The sequence below is a fragment of the Schistocerca nitens genome, chromosome 2 (assembly GCF_023898315.1).
Source record: "Schistocerca nitens isolate TAMUIC-IGC-003100 chromosome 2, iqSchNite1.1, whole genome shotgun sequence".
NCBI classification, from domain to species: Eukaryota; Metazoa; Arthropoda; class Insecta; order Orthoptera; family Acrididae; genus Schistocerca; species Schistocerca nitens.
Window position 1 is genome coordinate 984328583 of NC_064615.1, and position 21040 is coordinate 984349622.

Below are 21040 nucleotides of genomic sequence, written 5' to 3' on the forward strand. Positions count from 1 at the left end.
TTCCGTGTGGCGTAGTCACAAATTAACAATTTTCAGATTATCCTTTAATTGTACTGGGAAAACTTGCTTCTTGCCAAATTTCATGATTCTACACAACTGGCCATTAAAATTGCTACACCAAGAAGAAATGCAGATGATAAACGGGTATTAATTGGACAAATATACTAGAATTGACATGTAATTACATTTTCAAGCTATTTGGTTGCACAGATCCCGAGAAATCAGCACCCAGAACAACCACCACTGGCCGTAATAACGGCCTTGATACGCCTGGGCATTGAGTCAAACAGCCTACGCTAAAGGTTGGATCAAGGCAAATAGAAATCTCTTTTCAGAATGAGATTTTCACTCTGCAGCGGAGTGTGCGCTGATATGAAACTTTCCTGGCAGGTACTGGCAGAAGTAAAGCTGTGAGTACCGGGCGTGTGTCGTGCTTCGGTAGCTCAGTTGGTAGAGCACTTGCCCGCGAAAGGCAAAGGTCCCGAGTTCGAGTCTCGGTCGGGCACACAGTTTTAATCTGCCAGGAAAGTTTCAGAAATCTCTTTGCTACCTACCAAATACCTACGTAATTTGGCCGTACTTTCACAAGTGGCAGACTACCTTAACTCCCACGGTTACGCTTATAGAATTCGAAACTGCGCACATATATCCTTTCCTTTTATTATTCCAGTGGGGAAAAGAACGGGCAGGTACTGTGGAATATAGTACTGAGACATTTTAAACATGAGTTTGGGCCTGGGAGAAGTAGCAAAACATAATGGACTTTGCACAAGCGTACCTGAAATAGACAATTAGCATACAGGTTTAGGCCGGCCGGTGTGGCCCAGCAGTTCTAGGCGCTTCAGTCTGGAACCGCACAACCGCTACGGTCGCAGGTTCGAATGCTGCCTCGGGCATGGATGTATGTGATGTCATTATTTTAGTTAGATGTAAGTAGTTTAAAGTTCTAGGGGACTGATGATCACAGCAGTTAAGTCCCATAGTGCTAGGTCCCATAGTGCTCAGAGCCATTTGAACCATACAGGTATAGTGGAAAACATGTAAGCTGTGGCTCATATGGACGCACTAGCTGCTCAGTCTTTTCCTACCGGAGGAAATTTACTATCTGTTCAAATGGTTCAAATGGCTCTGAGCACTATGGTACTCACCTGCTGTGGTCATTAGTCACCTAGAACTTAGAACTACTTAAACCTAACTAACCTAAGGACATCATACACATCCATGCCCGAGGCAGGATTCGAACCTGCGACCGTAGCAGTCGCACGGTTCCGGACTGCGCGCCTAGAACCGCGAGACCACCGCGGCCGGCTTACTATCTGTACCATAAACATAGGTTCCCCGACATATTTTGATGAGGTTACTTTCAATAAAATTTCATGAATAGGCTCACATAGAGGCACTTCAGGTTTCGTAAGTATCCACCTTTTTATGATGAGCGGACTCCGGCTCGAAAGCTGACTGATGGCGCTATATTAAAGGTTTTTAGTTGGTAGCGGGTTGCATACAACGTTTTCGCTAAATGTAAAAAGCCGTATCACTAAACCTAGTTACTGACGGCATCTTTCATAATAATGGGTATTAAACGGGGAAAGAAGCCGTCGGACACAGGGACAGTGTTATATTTTCATTAGGTTTCTTCTTGCACAGAAACTTTTTTTATAAGAAATATTTGCTCGTCACACTTTTTTTTTCTACGGGAAATTTCTCGAGAGGGTCAAGTGTACGGAGGTGTATTAACATGGAGCTGATTTACGACGCAATAAGGAGCCCACGGAGGGTAAGTTTAACCCGCTGTAAAATTCTACAACGGAGCCTTTCCGCCCCGGCCAGAAAAGTTGGCGTTGTACTGGCGAAACACGGTTTCGTGTGGAAGTGATGGCCTTCCTGATCTCTTGGCATTCCTGGAGGTCTGAGTGCCCCGCATAAAACGTGCGTAACGGTCCATCTTGGGCGGCGTAACTACGGCGTCCCCAGAGGCACGAGTGAGAGAGGGAGAGGGAGGAAAGGGAGAGAGAGGGGGGGGGGAAGAGAGATGGAGAGCTCGGACTCTTGGGAGGAGCGAGCTCTGGAGATAAGGGAGAAACAAGGCGACCCCGGCTCCTTGTCGCATGCTATACTGCTCCCGGGTTGCAACTTCGGCCACTGCGAGGTAGCGACCGCACTTGCAGTTCGTGATGCTCTCTGCCCCTACTCTCCACCACACAACAGAAACTTAGCCAGTCGCTGTTCTGTGCCTCTGCGATAGCGGCCCGTTTCGTATGAGATAATCACCGGAAAAGGCGATTTTTATCTCTTTACGGCTCCGTAACTCATCATCAAAAACGGAATCCATACAGGATCACTTTGTTGCTCGTCTGTCGTCTTTTTGTCTGTCTGTATGTCTGTCCGTCCTACTCTTAGCATACATTTTTTTCAGGAACGGGTAAACGTATCAAGTTGGAATTTAAGTCATATAGTAAGGTCTATGGCCCCTTGACGGTGTAAAAAATAGAAGCTTTTAAGTTAATGCAATCAAAAGATACAGCCATTTATGTCACATATTTAGATACTCTCGTTCTCACTCTTCAAAACCCATAGGGTACTTCCTATTCACCTACACTGCTGGCCATTAAAATTGCTACACCAACAAGATGAAGTGATACAGTCGCGAAATTTAACCGACAGGAAGAAGATGCTGTGATATGCAAATGACTAGCTATTCAGAGCATTCACCTACAACGTGCTGACATGAGGAAAGTTTCCAACCGATTTCTCATACACAAACAGCGGTTGACCGGCGCTGCCTGTTGAAACGTTGTTGTGATGCCTCGTGTAAGGAGGAGAAATGCGTACTATCACGTTTCCAGACTTTGATAAAGGTCGGATTGTATCCTATCGCGATTTCGGTCTATCGTATAGCGACATTTCTGCTCGCGTTGGTCTAGATCCAATGACTGTTAGCAGAATATGGAATCGGTGGGTTCAGGAGGGTAATACGGAACGCCGTTCAGCGTCCCAACGACTTCGCATCACTAGCAGTCAGGATGACAGGCATCTTATCCGCATGGCTGTAACAGATCGTGCAGCCACTTCTAGATCTCTGAGTCAACAGATGGGGACGTTTGGAACACATCAACCATCTGCATGAACAGTTCGACGACGTTTACAACAGCATGGACTATCAGCCCGGAGACCAAGGATGCGGTTACGCTTGACGTTGCATCACAAACAGGAGCGCCAGCGAAGGTGTACTCAACGACGAACCTGGGTCCACGAATGGCAAAACGTCATTTTTCATGATGAATCTAGGTTCTGTTTACAGCATCATGATGGTCACATCCGTGTTTGGCGACATCGGGGTGAACGCACATCGGAAGCGTGTATTCGACATCGCCATACTGGCGTATCACCCGGCGTGATGGTATGGGGTGCCATTGGTTACATGTCTCCCTCATCTCTTGTTCGCATTGACGGCTCTTTGAACAGTGGACGTTACATTTCAGATGTGTTACGACCCGTGGCTCTACCCTTCATTCGATCCCTGCGAAACCCTACATTTCAGCAGGATAATCCACGACCGCATGTTGCAGGTCCTGTACGGGCCTTTCTGGATACAGAAAATGTTCGACTGCTGCCCTGGCCAGCACATTCTCCAGATCTCTCACCAATTGAAAACGCCTGGTCAATGGTGGCCGAGCAACTGGCTCGTCACAATACGCCAGTCACTACTCTCGATGAACTGTGGTATCGTGTTGAAGCTGCATGGGCAGCTGTACCTGTACACGTCATCCAAGCTCTGTTTGATTCAATGCTCAGGCGTATCTAGGCGTTACTACGGCCAGAAGTGGTTGTTCTGGGTACTGATTTCTCAGGATCTGTGCACCCAAATAGCTTGAAAATCTAATTACATGTCAATTCTAGTATATTTGTCCAATGAATACCCGTTTATCATCTGCATTTCTTCTTGGTGTAGCAATTTTAATGGCCAGTTGTGTCGTATCATGAAATTTGGCAAGAAGCACGGTTTCCCAGTACAGTTAAAGGATAATCTGAAAATTGTTAACTTGTGACTATGCCACACGGAAAAAAATCTTTTTTACTCGTTTGTTGTCAGACTACCTGTCACTCCGCCTTTTAAGACCCCTCTTTCTCAAGATTGGTAGAGCTATCTACGGCGGTAAGTCAATTACTGTCCGCAAAGAAGTTACAAAATTTTATTGTAATCAAATAGGAAACTTATATGAACACCATTTTTCGACATAGTCTCCTAGAGTTTCAACGCACTTGGTCGATGGTTGTATAAGCTTCCTGATGCCCTCATAAAAGAAGGTTCTCGGTTGAGCTGCGAGCCAGGAATGCGTCGCTTCTTTCACTGCTTCGTCCGAGGCAAATCGACGGCCCCTTACTGTCTGTCTGAGTGGACCAAGCAAGTGATAGTCAGAAGGTACAAGATCGTAACTAATGGAGGATGATCCAGTACTTCAAATTTGAGTTTTCGGAGCGTTTCAGAAGTTTGGGCAGCAGTATGCGGACGGGCATTGTCGTGCAAAAACAAAACATTTTTTGACAGCAATCCTCGGCGTTTGCTTCGAATTGCAGGCTTTAGCACTGTAACGTACACTGTTTACTGTTGTGCCCCCCTTTCCCCATAATGTTCCAGTACTGGACCTTGTGCGCCCCTAAAACCCGTAAGCATCAGTTTTCTTGCGGACGGTTGGCTCTTGAACTTTTTTTGCATGTCGAATTTGGATGTTTCTGTTCCATACTCTGCCGTTTACTCTATGGCTCGTAATGATGGATCCATGTTTCGTCACCAGTAATGATCCTGTCTAAGAAGTTGTCCGCTTCGTTACCATAGCGATGCAAATGTTTTTTGCAGATGTCCAAGCACGTTTGTTTATGCAACTGAGTGAGTTGTTATGGGACCTATCTTCCACAAACTTTATGAAACCCAAGTCTGTTATGGATGATTTCGTAGACAGAACCGTGATTAATTTGCAGACGATGTGCGACTTCGTCAACAGTAAATTGTCTGTGTCAGAGAATCATTTCACGTGAACGCTCAATGGTTTCTTCATTTGTGGCAGTAAACGGTCGTCCGGCTCCTTCATCGTGCGTAACACTTCTGCGAGCATTTAGGAATTTTTCAATTCGTTCGTAGACACTCCGTTGTGGCAAAACACTGTTCCCGTAGTGTAACGAAAGTCTTCGATGAATTTCAGCCCCTGATACGCCTTCCGACCACAAAAAACGAATCACAGAACGTTGCTCTTCTTTGGTGCAAATAGACAGCGGAGCAGCCATGGTTATTAGCATGGTAGCGATAACGAAACTAACCTAGCAGCTTGAAAATTGCAAAGATAAAACAACAAATAAGCAAAGCATGCGGCATCAACGTAAAACGACAGTACTACAAAAATAAACGAAAATATAACTAAATTGCGGGTAATAATTGACTTACCCTCGTAGATGAAATTTATGTCGCTTACTGAGGTCTATAGTTCCTTGGTGCTGCAATGAAAGTACGCTTCTAAGTAAATGCAGTAAAAAGATACGGCCATTTATGTCACATATTTTGATACAGGCAAACTCAATCATCAAAACTTGCAGGGCACTTCCCGTTGCCCTCGAACCATGAAATTTGGCAGGAAGTTTCACAGCACAACTAAGGTAAAAAATCAGAAAATTGATAACTTGTAATTATGATGATGATGGTGATGAGATCCCAAACTCCGAGGAGCGTAGGGAACGATGCGAGAGACCCGCATCGATGACTAGGCAAGGTCCTAGTGGAGGTGGTTTGTCATTGCCTTCCTCCGACCGTAGTGGGGATGAATGATTATGGTGAAGACAACACAACAACATCCAGTCATCTCGAGGCAGGTAAAATCCCTGACCCCACCGGGATTCGAACCCGGAACCACGAGCTGCGGACCTTGTAACTATAACACATGAAAAAAAAATTATTTTCTCATTTGTTATCTCTCTTCTCTCTCTCTCTCTCTCTCTCTCTCTCTCTCTCTCTCTCTCTCTCTCTGTCCCTCTTTTAAGATCTCTTTTTTTTTCAGGAACGGATCCATGTATCAGGTTGAAACTCACGTCACATGATAAGATTCACAGTCCCTTGGCGATATAATGAACGTAATTCTCTAAGTCAACGCAATCAAAACATACGGCCATTTTTGTCACATACGCGTCCGGGAGACCGATGAGCTGACCACATGCCCCTTCCTATCTGCATCCAGTGACGCCTGTGGGCTGAGGATGACACGGCGGCAGGTCGGTACCGTTGAGCCTTCATGGCCTGTTCGGGCGGAGTTGAGATTTATTTATGTCACATATTTTGACACTCGCAAAGTAACTGATGAAAAGCTAAGGGCTGTTTCCCGTTGATCTAGAGTCATGAAATTTGGCAAGAAACCAGGTTTCGCAGGAAAACTGAAGAAAAAAAGTGGGAAAACTTTTAATTTGTAAATATCTCACACAAACAATATTTTTTGTCACTTGTTATCCAATTGACTATCTGTCCTGTGAAGACCACTTTTTCGCAGTGATGGGTAGACGTATACCTTGCGTGTATCGATATCGATAACAGGCAAAAATCGTCGAGAGTCTCGATTTTTGGGATGGGTGAACTATCTATATTAATAATTAAGTTTGAACACATATCTGAGTCCTACGCTCGCGGATACGGAATTTTTCGCTGTTGTGTCTCTATTACGGATCCTCTACAAGAGACAGGCATAGAGTGTTAGTTATTACACCGAAAAAACATAAGGTTACTTAGGGAACATCGTGGCTATTTGTTGCTTGGCGTAACTTGTTAGACGCATGCTTTGAATTAACTGCTGGTAGCAAAAAACTTCCCTTCCAGCGGATGGTAGCACCTGATGGTACAATTCTCCTGCTGAACGCTGGAGGACGGACTGTTAGTAATAGACTGCGAGAGGAAACGTTGTTTCTCCGTCTGTCTGTAATTTTTTTCTTCTCCGAGTATCTTTGTAACAGAAACGTAGCCTTTCTTCTCATCAGTCAGGTGCTGCATCATGTGAAAGAATTAACATGAAGTGAGTGACGAAATGTTTAAAATTTCTCTGCAACTGAGAATTGACTCTGATCTGCAACTGAATATAAAACGTCTATTTACAGAGAAATGGAGATTTGCAGGCAGTTTCTTCCAGTTTCACTGGGGTAGTAGTTGTGGTGTAACAACCTGCCTCATGTCACCTGTAGTTTCTTATTATGTAATTTCGTTGTGAAGGCAACAAGAGCAATCACAAAACGTGGACAAACAAAGTAAAACAAGGTTAATGGAGTGCACATGAATTAAGGCATGTGTTGCTGCTGGAAGCCGGCCGGCGTCGCCGAGCTTTTCTAGCGCTATAGTCTGGAACCGTGCGACTGCTACAGTTGCAGTTTCAAATCCTGCCTCGGGCATGCATATCTGTGATGTCCTTAGGTTGGTTAGGTTTAAGTAGTTCTACGTTCTAGGGGACTGATAACCTCAGAAGCCATATGAACCATTTTTGCTGCAGGAATTACATTATGAAATGATACACTGAAAGCAGTAGACGAGTTTTGCTATTTGGACAGAAACATATTGGACGACAGCAAAAGTAAACAGGATACTACATGCAAACTTGCATTAGCAACAGGAAATTTTCTTTGAACGAGGAATACAGTAATATATTACACGAATTTACATGTGGGGAAAAACATAGCTAACTAGAACCACCATATCTAAAGTACCATCACTTCTAGTGGTGCCTGCTACTTTTACGCATAATCTCGTTCTCATTGGCGTAGAGCAACTCTAAAGAGCCAAAATATTTGTCACATACCTTTCCTGACGAGCTGAATGTTGGCGATCACCTCTGGGTGCTAGGCGAACGGTCGTTTACCAGGTGTACCGGTATGAAATTAGCGTTAAGATACGAATGTGTCGATAGGGAACATTTGTTGTGAACGAACCTTAATTTTTTTTGTTTGGTTGGATGACATCTGTAAAAGATATTTAGTATACATCAAGTCATGGAACAAACAACATTATATGTTTTCATCGTCTTAACAATGTCGAATTTTGTACCAGAAAGTGATGATTTGCGGAAAGCATTAATTTTTTGTTTTAATTTGAAAAAAAGTGCTGCAGAGTCGCATCGAATGCTTGTCGAGGCATATGGTGATCATGCTCTATCAGAAGCAGCATGCCAAAGATTGTGTCAACGGTTCAGAAATAATGATTTTGATGTAAGAAATGAAGAACGTGGAAGACCACCAAACAAGTTCGAAGACGCCGAATTGCAAGCAATATTGGATGAAGATGATACTTTGAGTCAGAAGCAAATGGCAGCAGTGCTAAATGTTGCACAACAAACAATTTCTGACCGTTTGAAAGCTATGGGAAAGATCCAAAAGTGTGGAAAAATAGGTGCCACATGAATTGAATGAAATTTTGCTTCGAAGACATGAAAGAAAATCAGTTTTGCATCGAATTGTTACTGGCGATGAAAAACGGATTTGTTTTAAGAATCCTAAACGGGAAAAATCATGGGTTAATCCGGGACAACCATCAACATCGACTGCAAAACCAGATCGATTCGGCAAGAAGACAGTGCTCTGTGTTTGGTGGGATCAGAAAGGCGTGGTGTATCATGAGCTTCGAAAACCCACTGAAACTGTGAATACTAATCGCCACAGACAATAAATGATCAATTTGAACTATGCATTGATCGAAAAAAGACCAGAATGGGCCAAAAGACATGGCAAAGTAATTTTTTTTACACGACAGTGCACCTGCACACAAAGCAAAACCGGTTCAGGATACAATCAAAACACTTGGCTGGGAGCTGCTACCCCACCCGCCGTATTCACCAAACTTGGCCCCTTCCGACTATCATTTGTTTTCATCAATGGGACACGCACTGGCTTAGGAACACTTCGATTCCTACGAAGAAGTCGAAAATTTGGAGTGTGATTGGTTTGTTTCAAAAGTCAAACATTTCTACTAGCGTGGCGTCCACAAATTGCCAGAAAGGTGGTCAAAATGTATAGAAAGTGATGGTCAGCACTTTGAATAAAATGTCTTTACTTTTCAATTCAAAATTAGTGCTTCATTTTCACAAAAAAAAAAAACGCTCATTTCATACCGGTACACCTGGTAGTTGTTTTCTGACGATTCTCGTCAGTCGCTACCATTCCCAAAATTTCACCCTCAGTTGCTGGTGGTGGACAACTTTTGGAAATGATAGCCACTGGAGCTGGTACAACGTCAAAAAAAAACCACTAAACGACCGTCGGCCGAAGGTCCAGAGATGAGTGCCAATACGTAACATGTAAAGAAGTGGCAATAAAACCCCCAATAACTAGAGAAACCTTTCTTGTAACGGTATTTAAGTATCTTGTCGATTACAATCTTTAGCATTGCGGATTTGAATGCCCAGAGAACAGTGGTAGTCTTGCGAATGATACTGGTCAAACAGGAAATCGGGTTTCCCCTTTCAGCTTTTTAGCATTCAGTCCATACTCTTACTTTAATCTCAATCTAAAGTAATATAATCAGAAAATTGTACGCAGTGTACTGTTTTTAGATTTACTTTACTTCTGTTGGTTTTCGCTTTAACTAATCCCTTCTCCAATAAACATTTCTCATTGCGCCGTTAGGAATTCGACACGTAATGAACTGTCGTTCTATGAATAGATTCTACGAATTCCAGCCCCACACAAATGCTTTAAAACGTAATACGAAGCCCCATTGACAGTACTCGTATAAATAACTTCAATTGCAGTCTTTATTAAAGAAATGCTGTTCGCAAATCAACTTTCATCTTTTAAAACATTCATAGCCTTTGCAAACTGCATTTAAATGAAACATGGTTACTGCTAACTCGATTGCTTACGCCATATGTATGGAGGAGAGAAACTGAGAACGTAAATCTGTTCGGACCTGGGCTGAAATTTTTAATTTTCTCGTTGCTTCTTTGTGATAAACGCTTTTGCGTCGGACTATTCGGAAATCATTTCAGGGTTTTCATTCTGTCTGCTTCAAAGACAGGTGTTCTTAAATTATTCGAATTGAAATTTTAAAATTGCGCTTTTCTTTTTACGTATACTCTAGTCTTTGTTTATATTTGCACCTCCTATCTAGTGTCAGCTGAACGGTTTTGTGCCTCTGGTACGTTCAGGTGCTCATATTGATACCCTTTATTTATATGGAATAATGATGTGTACGATCAACAGTACATACCAGAAGACAATAGCACGCAGTGTACATGCGTTGTAATGTTTGAGAGGACGACTGTGGACTCGTACGGATATTACCAATGTCGTTTAGTTTACGCAACTTGATGGGTGGTGCACGATCTGTGTGTCCCCATTACAGGAGCCAGGATTTCTTTCGTCCGTTTCCATATCGCCGACGTTTCGCACATCATTGGCCTGTGTTTAATTGCGTTTCGCAAACTGAATGTCGTGTACATGGGTGAGAAACGAGTCCTCTTTCGAAAAGTTTGTTATATGTTGCGATCTTTCTATCATCCGCTCCATACTACCCAGTACAAGCTTTGAAACTTATCAGTGGGTCGTGCATATTCAGCCAGAGATTTCCAGTTTTCGTTTTTGTGTGTATTTCGTATTTTATACTGAATCGTTATGGTGTTTCATTGTGCAGTTTATTAGTTGTGCCGTGCTAGTCTATAAAGGGCGTTCAGAAGTGCTGCAAAGTGGCACCTAATAGCACGTGTCTCGTTTGGCGCACGTTCCCTCTGCGGTGCTGTTTCTGTAATTAAATAATTACTAAGGCTCTTTGCGACGTCGTCGGGATAACACAACATATTTCTCATGGAAGCAGCAATGGATTTTTCCTAATATTGACTAATTTTTTAACTCAGTTCTCATGTATTATTAGTTGTACATCAAAAAACTTCGAAGAAAAGCAACTCATTTTGTATTACCATGAAATAGGGAATGATGATGATGATGATGATGATGATGATGATGATGATGATGTTTGGTTTGTGGGGCGCTCAACTGCACTATTATCAGCACCTGTACAAATTGCCAGCCTTTGCTCAGTCCAGTCTCCAAGTTTCATGAATGATGATGAAATGGTGAGGACAACACAAACATCCAGTCATCTCGAGGCACGTAAAAATCTCTGACACCGCCGGGAATCGAACCCGAGACTCCGCGCTCGGGAAGCGAGAACGCGACTTGGAGTGAAATATGGGAGAAAATTTCATGCATTTGATAGGCGAGATAGTGCGGCAGTCATTAAACTAAAGGGTTTTTCGTTGCGGTGATATCCTTTCAAGAAATTTCACTCGTCAACTCTCTACTCTGCATGCGAAAATAATTTTTGACGACCAATTACATATATAGAGACTTGATCATTGTGATAAGGTAATCAGAGCTCGCACGGAAATGTTTAAGTGTTTGTTTTTCCTGCATGCTATTCGACGATAGAAGTAGGCTGAAGGTTGTTCAGTGAACCGTCTGCCAAACACTTAAGTGTGAATTGCAGAGTAGTTATGTAGATGTAGATGAAGATGTTGATGTTGATGTAGTATACTATATGGATGGGGCGGCGGAGGGGTGAAGTGGAATGCAGTAGTCGTCGTGGGGCTGTGGACCACTGCGGCTGCGGCGTGGAGGGAGCCTCTTCGTCGTTACTAGGCCCTCGGTTAACATACAATACAATACAATACAATACTATACTATACTACACTCTATGGAACACTCATTTATTCAGATTTTTGTACAAATTACTGGCCTGATATTGGCTATAATGTGTAACGTATGTGGTATTTACTACACTTTTGGAAGGACTAAGCTATTTTTATGTTTTGTATGTAATCTTTTCATCATGCACTGGTCTTTGTGAGAAAGTTTTTGTAATCAACCCGTGATGACCTCTCAGCTTGTATGCGCCTTGCTCTCTTGCAAAACTTTGTATCTCACACAGAAAAGCACTGAAAACTGTGAAACCGTGTACCCAGCTTGTTTATTTAATCGGAAAAATAATCCTCCTAACGTCAACATCTACCTATATCATCACCTATACTCCGCAAGCCAACTTGCAGTGTGTGACGAGGGCTGGGGGTACCACAGTCACTTCCTCCATTTCCTGTTGCATATGATTTTGTAGCGTGTACTGCCTTCCAACATTATGAATTACCCGTAAGAAAACGATTTATTGACACACAGACAGCAATGATTCAGAAAGTATCGTCCTCGTAGCACACAACAAACCCATCGTTCACACGAAATAATGAGTGCTATCGACAACGGTGTCAGACCGATTCCGTATTTCTAAATTTTCACAAGATTTTCGACACCGTTCGTTACAAGTGACGTATAATCAAGCAGCGTTCCTAGGGAGTATTGTCTCAGCTGTGGGACTGTATTCGTGATCCTGAAAGATCATAGTCCGTAATAACTGACGGAAGTCACGGAGTAAACCAAGTGATATCTGATGTTCCCTAAGGATGTGTTATTGTTCCTCTGCTGTTCCTAATCTACATCGAGGTGACAAAAGTCATGGGATAGTAATATGCACATATACAGATGGCGGTAGCAGCGCGTACACAAAGTACACTGCTGGCCACCGTAAATGCAACACCCTGAAGGAAGCATCCGAATCAAGTGAAATTTACACCATGGGTTTGCAGCTATGAGATATGCAACTGATTAGAATTTCAGCGCAGACGCACATCACGCGCGCCTGTGGCGCCACCTCATAGCGCCATTTGAGGCTTGGCGATTTCGACGAGTGTACGTTCGGCACGTGTGTTTACCTTGTGGTTGTTTCACAAGACGATCAGTTATGCCTCGTAGACAACAGCGAACATCTTTTGATCAAGTATCCGAGTTCGACAGAGGAAGGATAGTGGCTTACCGAGATTGTGGATTATCATACAGAGAAATCGCTAGTCGTGTTGGACGAAACCGAACAACTGTAATGCGGATATGTGACCGTTGGATGCAGGAGGGTACGACGGACCGACGTGGTCGATCGCATTCACCTCGGTGCACCACTGCAAGTCTGATAGGCAAATTGTGCGCATGGCAGTGACGGATCGCTCAGTGACATCCCGAACCATAGCACAGCACATTGCGTCTGTAACGCATCATCCAGTCTCTGCGCGTACCATTCGACGCCGTTTACAGCAGAGTGGTCTGTCCGCAAGACGTCCATTGCTTCGTCTACCATTGACGCAGAACCACAGACGTCTCCGTCGCCAATGGTGCGATGACAGACGTATGTGGACGGCAGAATGGAATGACGTTGTCTTTACTGACGAGGCACGCTTCTGTCTGCAGCACCACGATGGTCGGATTCGAGTGAGGAGACACCGTGGAGAGAGGATGCTGGACAGCTGCATTATGCACCGCCACACTGGTCTTGCACCGGGTATTATGGTATGGGGCGGTATTGGATATTACTCTCGCACGCCTCTAGTACGCATTGCCGGTACTTTAAATAGCCGGCGCTACATATCCGAGGTGCTGGAGCCAGTTGCCCTTCCTTACCTTCAGGGCTCGGCCTCAGCCATATTTCAACAGGATAATGCGCGACCACACGTGGCACGCATTGTCCAAAGGTTCTTCATCAATAACCAGATTGAACTGCTTCCCTGGCTAGCTCGCTCTCCGGATCTTTCGCCGATAGAAAACATGTGGTCCATGGTTGCTCAACGAGTGACCCAGATTACATCCCCAGCTGCCACACCAGATGATCTTTGGCAACGTGTGGAAGCTGCTTGGGCTGCTGTACCCCAGGAACACATCCAAAGTCTCTTTGACTCAATGCCGAGACGTGTGGCAGCGGTGATCTCCAACAATGGCGGCTACTCTGGCTACTGATTCTGGCAGGAACCACATGTCACAGACGTCTGTAAACGTAATCATTTGATACTTGGTCAACATGTTATCTACCAAATAAATCTTGTTGTGCTACCTCTTGTCTTTCTTGGTGTTGCATTTACGGTGGCCAGCAGTGTATAAAAGGGTGGTGCATTGGCAGACCTGTCGTTTGAACTCAGGTAATTCAGGTAAAAAGGTTTCCGACGTGGTTATGACCGCACGACGGGTATTAACAGACTTTGAACGCGGAATGCTAGTTGGAACTAGACGCTTCATTTCGGAAAACGTTAGCGAATTCAATATTCCGAGATCCACAGTGTCAAGAGTGTGCTGAAAACACCAAATTTCAGGCATTACCTCTCAGCACGGACAACGCAGCGGCCGACGGCCTTCACCTGACAACCGAAAGCAGTGGCGTTTACGTTGAGTTGTCAGTGCGAACAGACACGCAACAGTGCGTGAAATAATCGTATAGGTCAATGTAGGACGTATGACGAATGTATCTGTTAGGACAGTGCCGCGAAATTTGTCGCTAATGGGCAACGGCAGTGGGCGATCGACGCGAGTGCTTTTCCTAACAGCACGACATCGCTTGTTGCGTCTCGCCTGGGCTCGTGACCATATCGGTTGGACCTTAGCTACTGGTAGACCATAGCCTGGTCACATGAGTTCCAGTTTCAGTTGGTAAGAGCTGATGGTAGGGTTCGAGTCCCGCGCAGATCCCACGAAGCCACGGACCCATATTGTCAACTAGGCGCTGTGCAAACTGGTGGTGGCTCCATAATGGCGTGGGCTGTGTTTACATTGAATGGACCGGGTTCTCGGGTCCAACTGAACCGACCATTGACTGGAGATTGTTACGTTCGGCTCCTTGGAGACCACCTGCAGCCATTCATGGACTTCTTGTTTCCAATGATGATGATGACGTCCCATATTCTGAGGAGCGTAGGGAACGATGCGGGAGACCCGTACCGCCTACTAGGCAAGGTCCTACCGGAGGTGGTTTGTCATTGCCTTCCTCCGACCGTAATGGGGATGAATGATGATTATGAAGACAACACAACAACACCCAGCCATCTCGAGGCAGGAAAACCAATGACCCCGCCGGGAATCGAACCCGGGACTCCGTGCGCAGGAAGGGAGTACGCTACTGCAAGGCCACGAATTGCGGACTCTTGTTTCTAAACAAAGATGGAATTTTTATGGATGACAATGCGTCATATCGCCTGGTCGTAATTGTTCGCGATTGGTTTGAAGATCATTCTGGCCACCCAAATCGCCCTAAATGACAGGTCAGTTCGTGCACACAACACTTTCGCAACTGTGGCCGGCTACAGAGGCAGCATGACTCAATATTTCTGCGGTGGACTTTCCACAACTTGTTGAGTACATGTCACGTCGACTTGCTGCATTACACAGGCCAACGGGAGGGCCTACACATCATTAGGAGGTATCCCATGCCTTCAATCACCCCAGTGTACATAAATGATTTAGGATGCAATGAGACCACTCCTCCTAGATTGTTTGCAGATGATACTGTCTTTTACCGTCTATTAATGTCACCATAAAAACAAAACCACTTGCAAAATAATTTAGACAAGATATCTGCATGATGCGAAATGTGGCAGCTGATTCTAAACAATGAAAAAGTGAAGTCATCCACATCAGCCGGCCGGAGTGGCCGAGCGGTTCTAGGCGCTACAGTCTGGAACCGCGTGACCGCTACGGTTGCAGGTTCAAATCCTGCCTCGGGCATGGATGTGTGTGATGTCCTTAGGTTACTTAGGTTCAATTAGTTCTAAGTTCTAGGGGACTGATGACCTCAGCAGTTAAGTCCCATAGTGCTCAGAGCCATTTGAATCATTTTTTCATCCACGTGAGTACTAAAAAGTACATCACGCTGTCAGTTCAACTAAATTCCTAAGGATTTCAATTACGAGAACTTAAATTGCAACGATCACATAGAAAATGTTGTGTGGAAGGTGAACCAAAGACGGCGTTTTATTGGCAGAACATTATAAGATGCACCATGTCTAGTACGGACAGTCTCTACACTATACTCGGCGTACATAAAGTCCGGGGACATTTTCAGTTATTTATTGCACAAGAACCAAACATTGTACAGACATCATACATATGTCATTTTGAAGAGAAAGCCTGAAAGTTTTTTTCGTGTATACCGCCACTGCGTAGTTTGGTTCAAATGGCTCTGTGGCCATCAGTCCCCTAGAACTTAGAACTACTTAAACCTAACTAACCTAAGGACATCACACACATCCATGCCCGAGGCAGGATTCGAACCTGCGACCGTAGCAGTCGCACGGTTCCGGACTGAAGCGCCTAGAACCGCTCGGCCACACCGGCCGGCGCAGTTTCGTAATTTGCTGATAGTCAGCGCTAGTCGTAGACATGGCGAGTTCAGGTGCGGGTCGAGCTTTCTGTGTGTTGGAGTTACACAAAAACACCAAATCTCACGCGGTGTGACTTTTTTCTGTGGGACCACATTACAGATATGGTGTATGTATCGCCCTACACCGTGATATAGTAGAGCTCCGGTAGAGAATACGGGAAGCGACTGCCACAGTCGACGATGCCTTGCTGGGACGGGTATGGCAAGAATTCTGTAACCGTATTGAAATATGCTGGGCAATAAAAAAAATAAAAAATAAAAAAAAAACACTTTCAGAACTTCTCTTCAAAATTCAGAATGTATGATATCCGTACTATGTTTAGTTACTGTGCAATGAACAATTAAATGTGTTCCCGAACTTTAAGTACACCCTGTATTTGTCGTTCCTCTTCTGAAGTAATGCTGGTTGGAATGGAATCCTTGACACGTAAGAGCAACGGAGCACATCAAAAATGTTCGAAGAAGGTCAACTTGTGTTTATTATCATGAAATAAGGGAAAGAGTATCACGACTATAATACACGAGATGGTGTGGCAGTCGTTAAATCAAAGGCGGTTTTCGTTGCGACAAATTTTTTCACATAATTCCATTCACCAACTTTCTCCTCTGAATCCGAAATTATTTTGTTGATGCTCACATACGCTGGGAGGAACGATCATGGTAATAAAATAAAAGAATTCACAGCTCGCACGAAAGTATTAAAGTGTTCGTTTATCCTGCTTGCTGTTCTAGTGTGGAACGGTAGAGAAATGGTCTGATAGTGGTTTGATGAACCTTCCGAGAGGCATTTAAATGCGAAATGGAATGTATTCATGTAGATGTAGACTCACAAATGCTTCGGGGGAACAGCAATCGTTCGTAACCCTCCGCGTGATCTCGAATCCATGTAACAAGGGAACCTCCCCATTGCACCCCCCCTCAGATTTAGTTATAAGTTGGCACAGGGATAGGCCTTGAAAAACTGAACACAGATCAATCGAGAAAACAGGAAGAAGTTGTGTGGAACTCTGAAAAAAATAAGCAACATATACAAACTGAGTACTCCATGCGCAAGATACGCAACATAAAGGAGAGTGGGAGCTGACGAGCGCCGTGGTCCCGTGATTAGCGTGAGCAGCTGCGGAACGAGAGGTCCTTGGTTCAAATCTTCTCTCGGGTGAAAGTTTTAATTTTTTATTTTCAGATAATTATCAAAGTTCAGGCACTCACACATAATCAACTTCGCTCTCCAAAATTCCAGGACATGTTCAGATTTGCTTGGACATATACAGAATTTGACGGTCTACGCACGGAAACATTTGAAAACGTAAAAAACATGTTTTGACAGAGCACAGGGAAAACTGTGCGACTCTGAAACTGTTGCATTCATTTGATGCAGTTTATGTGACGAACTCTTATGTTTTCATCACTTTTTTTGGAGTGATTATCACATCCACAAGAAAACCTAAATCGGGCAAGGTAGAAGAATCTTTTTACCCATTCGCCAAGTGTGCAAGTTAGGTGGGTCGACAACATATTCCTGTCAAGTGACGCACATGCCGTCACCAGTGTCGTAAAGAATATATCAGACGTGTTTTCCTGTGGAGGAATCGGTTGACCTATGACCTTGCCAACAAATGTTCTCGGTTCCTATTGGAGAGGTACGTCCTTTCGTCTACTAATCGAACGGTTTTGCGGTGCGGTCGCAAAACACAGACACTAAACTTATTACAGTGAACAGAGACGTCAATGAATGAACGGACAGATCGTAACTTTGCGAAAATAAAGAAAGTAAAATTTTCACTCAAGGGAGGAGTCGAACCAAGGACCCTTCGCTCCGCAGTTGCTGACTCTAACCACGAGACCACGGCGCTCATCAGCTATTATTGTCATTTATGTTGCCTATCTTGCACATGGACTACTTAGTTTGTATATTTTGCTTATTTTTTCATAGTTCCACACAACTTCTTCCTGTTTTCTCGATTGATCTGTGTTCAGTTTTTCAAGACCTATCCACTGTGTCAATTTATAACCAAATCTGAGGGGGGTGCGATGGGGAGGTTCCCTTGTAAGGTTCTCTTCGTGGTCTTTTTGAGAGAAATACGTTGTAGAAAGCAGTTTATTGATTGATTCTTCCATTAACGTAGGCTCTCGAGATTGTACCAGTAAAGTACACCGTGATGCAGAACACCTCTATTGCAACGTCTTCGGCTGGAGATGTTTCAGTATCTCCGTGACGCTCTCGCGGTTACCAAATGAACCTGTAATGAGACGTGCTATTCATCTCTGGATCTTCGCTATTTCCTCTGTCCACAGCTCGTAGTCCGGTGTTAGTGTTGCTGCCTCTGGATCACGGATCTGGATCACGATTACCCGTCGGGTCTCGGATTTTCGCCGCCCGGCGATTGGGTGTTCGTGTCGTCCTCCTGATGTCATTGTCATTCAGAAAAATGGAGAGACTAGAAAATGACAAGATTGGAAATTTTCATGGTCGCTGACAGCCACACTGTTGAACGTTCCACAAACCAAAATCATCGCCGTCATTTATTTCCTCAAACAACACTATCTGGTACGGATCGCAGACTGACGACCAATGTTCAAGTAGTGTCTGCATTTATTCAGATAGTCAAGCAGCTCTGAAATCTCTATGAGTACGTGCAACAAGATCAAAGATCGTTTCAAAATGCCACGACGCCTTTGGAGGTGTAGGAGAAAGCAACAGGGTGAACCTTCTGTGGGTCCATGAACTGAAGTCGCAATCGCTGGTATGAAAGCACGGATTGACGTCCTTTTCGTCACACTCTCCGAAAAGTGCTTTGAAGCAGTTGCAAATACAGTTTTATGGTCAACGTACGTCCCCGAAATACACTACTGGCCATTAAAATTTCTACAAGAAGAAATGCAGAGGATAAATATATTATACCAGAACTGACACGTGATTACATTTTCACGCAATTTGGGTGCACAGATCCAGAGAAATCAGTACCCAGAACAACCACTTCTGGCCGTAGCAACGCCTAGATACGCCTGAGCATTGAGTCAAACAGAGCTTGGATGACGTGTACAGGTACAGCAGCCCATGCAGCTTCAACACGATACCACAGTTCATCGAGAGTAGTGACTGGCGTATTGTGACGAGCCAGTTGCTCGGCCACCATTGACCAGGCGTTTTCAATTGGTGAGAGATCTGGAGCATGTGCTGGCCAGGGCAGCAGTCGAACATTTTCTGTATCCAGAAAGGCCCGTAGAGGACCTGCAACATGTGCGGTCGTTCATTATCCTGTTCAAATGTAGGGTTTCGCAGGGATCGAATGAAGGGTAGAGCCACGGGTCGTAACACATCTGAAATGTAACGTCCACTGTTCAAAGTGCCGTCAATGCGAACAAGAGGTGACCGAGACGTGTAACCGATGGCACCCCATACCATCACGCCGGGTGATACGCCAGTATGGCGATGACGAATACAATGTGCGTTCACCTCGATGTCGCCAAACACGGATGTGACCATCATGAAGGTGTAAACAGAACCTGGATTCATCTGAAAAAATGACGTTTTGCCATTCGTGCACCCAGGTTCGTCGTTGAATACACCATCACAGGCGCTCCTGTTGTGATGCAGCGTCAAGGGTAACCGCAGCCATGGTCTCCAAGCTGATAGTCCATGCTGCTGCAAACCTCGTCGAACTGTTGGTGGAGATGTTTGTTGACTTGCAAACGTCCCCATCTGTTGAGTGAGGGAGCGAGACGTGGCTGCACTATCCGTTACAGCCATGCGGATAAGATGCCTGTCATCAAGTCTGCTAGTGATACGAGGCCATTGGGATCCAGCACGGCGTTACGTATTACCCTCCTGAACCCACCGATTCCATATTCTGCTAACAGTCATTGGATCTCGACCAACGCGAGCAGCAATGTCGCGATACGATAAACCGCAATCGCGATAGGCTACAATCCGACCCTTATCAAAGTCGGAAAGGTGATGGTACGCATTTCTCCTCCTTACACGAGGCATCACAACAACGTTTCACCAGGCAACGCCGGTCAACTGCTGTTTGTGTATGAGAAATCGGTTGGAAACTTTCCTCATGTCAGCACGTTGTAGGTGTCGCCACCGGCGCCAACCTTGTGTGAATGCTCTGAAAAGCTTATCATTTGCATATCACAGCATCTTCTTCCTATCGGTTAAATTTAGCGTCTGTAGCACGTCATCTTCGTGGTCTAGGAATTTTAATGGCCAGTAGTGTACCTTATGCAGATAATCTGTTTCATCCAAAATGGGATCTTTTAGTAATACATGGCGTTATCAGATTAATGTGAAACAGCCTATGTTTGATGGCAGCACTAGCAATGGAAGATACATAAACCTTGCCAAGGGAACGTGGAAAACAGTACAGTGGAAACATTTCCGAAACAACGAAGATTCTAAACTGTTCGCGAGCAGCCGTGGTTAAAGCATATCGTGAGTGGCATATTGGTGGTAACCGTAGCCGGCCTCGAGACATCTGTGGTGCGCGATGAATCAAAGGGGACGGAGCTGAGCGACGCCTGCGGAGATGCGCACGAGCGAATAGACGTGCAAGAGTTGAGCAACTGACCACCCACATGAGCCAAGGTGCTACCAAAAGTGTCTCCACAATGACTGTCCAGCGAACGCTGCTGCTTATGAGCCTCGGCAGCAGGCGCCTTGTTCACACACCCATGCCGACGGCAGTTCATCGGCAACAACGGTTGGTATCTGTACGCCAGTACGACAGCTACCACAACTGGGAGTCCACTGAATAGCGACAGGTGGCCTTTCCAGATGAATCACGT